The sequence below is a fragment of the Mercenaria mercenaria genome, chromosome 12, assembly GCF_021730395.1.
Source record: "Mercenaria mercenaria strain notata chromosome 12, MADL_Memer_1, whole genome shotgun sequence".
NCBI lineage: Eukaryota > Metazoa > Mollusca > Bivalvia > Venerida > Veneridae > Mercenaria > Mercenaria mercenaria.
The window spans coordinates 79708309-79711329 of NC_069372.1; positions in this window are offsets into that span (position 1 = coordinate 79708309).

The following is a 3021-nucleotide window of genomic DNA, read 5'->3' on the forward strand; positions in this document are numbered from 1 at the left end:
GAAACTTATTTTTTCTTTTTCTAGATCAATTACCTACCTCACTGGGCCAAGTCCCATAACTCTGACATGTATTTTGAGCAAATTATGCCCCCTTTTGGACTTAGAAAATCCTGGTTAAAGTTTTACATGCAAGTTACTATCTCCAAAACTAATGCAGATATTAAATTGAAACTTCACATGTGTCTTCGGGGTTATAAAACTAGTTGATAGAATCAAGTCCCATAACTCTGACTTGTATTTTGGGCAAATTATGCCCCCTTTTGGACTTAGAAAATCCTGGTTAAAGTTTTGCGTGCAAGTACATACAGCTATTACCAAAAGGCATATAGCTTTGAAACTTATTTATTCTTTTTCTAGGTCAGTTACCAACCTCACTGGGTCAAGTTCCATAACTCTTAACATGTATTTTGAGCAAATTATGCCCCCTTTTGGACTTAGAAAATTCTGGTTAAAGTTTTACATGCAAGTTACTATCTCCAAAACTAATGCAGATATGGAATTGAAACTTAACATGTTTCTTCGGGGTTATTAAACTAGTTGATAGCATCAAGTCCCATAACTCTGATATGCATTTTAGTCAAATTATGTCCAGTTTCGAACTTAAAACTCTTTTGATATTTAACATTTTGGGTAATAATTTCCTGCTTCTGTGACAATATTTCGAATAGTCGAGCTTGTCTGTCTTACGGACAGCTCTTGTTATTTGATTGAACAATGTTTTCAACAGTCAACATTCTGACCAAAACAGGCCCTAGATTTTGTACCAGAATATAAGAAATAAACACCCAGATTCAGTGTAAGATACGTTATATTGAATAATACACATTTCCCCAAGGCGAAAATTTTGTTTTTCGTGTTTTTCAAAAAAAAGTTTTATAAGGAATGGCATAATTAACAATTCTATAAAAAAAAATTGTAATAAAAGTAAAATATTTCATATTTGACAGATCTGATTAATGAATTTTTAAAACTTTCTACTTTCAATTTCTAAAAGTATTAATGTTTTTAAGAAAGAAACAACAATCCAATGATTTTATATCAAAATCAATCAAGACCGTGCATCCATTTATTGCAATGCATATCTTGAAAGTAAATTTTTTGACTCCTGCAAACCTTGCAAATCTGATGTAAACATGACTGTCCCTAGCATAACATATCTTATGCTTTATGCAATATGTTTCTTAAAATGTTTAAAGATAATTATTAATGTCTAATACGAAAAAAAAAAACATAGTCCAGAACCATTTATATAAAGTCAAACATTACTGGTTACAGCTTTTCTCTTATTTTGTTTAAAATATTTATACATCTATCACCTTCAGTGACGCACACAAAAGCAAGAAAAAATGTGAACAATTTATTCAGAATTAGATATTACATGTTCAGCAATTATACTTTTAAAACGATACGTAGATAATGTTTTAAAAATACGTCATCATTATCTCATTCATATTTAGTTTCTTAAGAAAATCTAAATATGATGGTTTACACACAATTTATTAAAATTTTTAGGTTCATATAAAGTTAATATAGATCTTTAAAGCATACAACATCAAATTTTATCTATCTGTAGGCCTCTTTCATATGTCTGGTATATTCTATTCATACCTTGTTGTGTTTTTTGGTGTTTTTAATATTTGAAAATTAGGACAAACGACTATTGGAAAATGCAAAAGGATATCACTCGATACAGTAAGATTTTTTGTTTTAAAATCCACACTTACCCTAGTTCGTTTAGTTCAGGCTTTATGCACAAGTATACAGTATGCACTGACTTTGCAAAGTAGCTTGCATTATACACAACTATGATAGGGACAGGCAAAAATAGTCAAAACTGGGCTATATATGTAACTGCTGTTGATGAATGACTAAACATAAGTGTAAAAAGTGAAATCGTAATGTGACGACTTAACGTAGAATTAATGACCAGTCCACATTTTGTCAAATAGCTTTGTAACTTGTAACACTTGTGTGCTATCACCATGTCCAGTTTTAGGAAAGAGTAAATACCTCTGTTGGGGATTTTGACTGAATTATGGCCTCTTCTAAGTTACAAATCTTGGTTAAGTTTTTCGTAACTGTTCTTATTTTGTGTAAACTGTTAACTTTGATATATAGCTTTCAAACTTTTATCACTTGTTTAGTTACTAATACTGTAACAGACTCTAACTGTAGGCTAGAGTACATAGCTCTGTCAGTATTTTGGCTGAATTATGGCCCTTTTTGGACTTGAAAATTGGTTCAGTTTTTGTACAAGTCCACTTTTTGTCAAAATTATTTGGCATGTGGCTTTGAAACTTTGTGTAGGCAAGACTACATAGCTAGGCTTTTTCAAAACCATATGTCAAACAGTTGAGACAAAATACGGACATCAATACTTCGAATAGTCTAGTGCGCTCTTGTTACTTAATTATGTCTCCAATATGTAGTGGGGGAGACATATCGATTTAGTGATGTCTGTCACAAGTTTATCTACATAACTCCAACACCAGTGGGGGGATTTATACCAAACTCCCAGAAGTGATCATTACCAAGCCTAGTTGTGCATATCGTTGGCTTTTTCGGGTTCATTGATTTTCAGCTGAGTTATGGTCCTTGGTTCATCAAATGTTATGATGTCTTGGCCACATTTAGTATTGAGCAGATTTCCACCAAACCTCACAGGAGTGAAAAGTGCCAAGCATCATTGGGCAAATACTTGGCATCTTCCAGTTGGATGATTTTTAGCTGGGTTATCATCGATTCATCCAATTTTATGATGTTTTGGCCACTTCTTTTATATTATTGGGTGGAATTCCACCAATCCTTACAGTACCAAGCTTCATTATGCATATTGTCTGTATGTTCTGGTTCAGTGATTTTCAGTTGAGTTATGGCCCTTGATTGGTCTATTTTATCTTGTCTGGGCAACTGCTCCAATACCAGAAGTGTATGTACACCAAACATCACATGAGAGATCATTGCCAAGCGTAGTTGTGCATATCATCAGCATGTTACAGTTTGGTGTTTTTCCAGCATAGT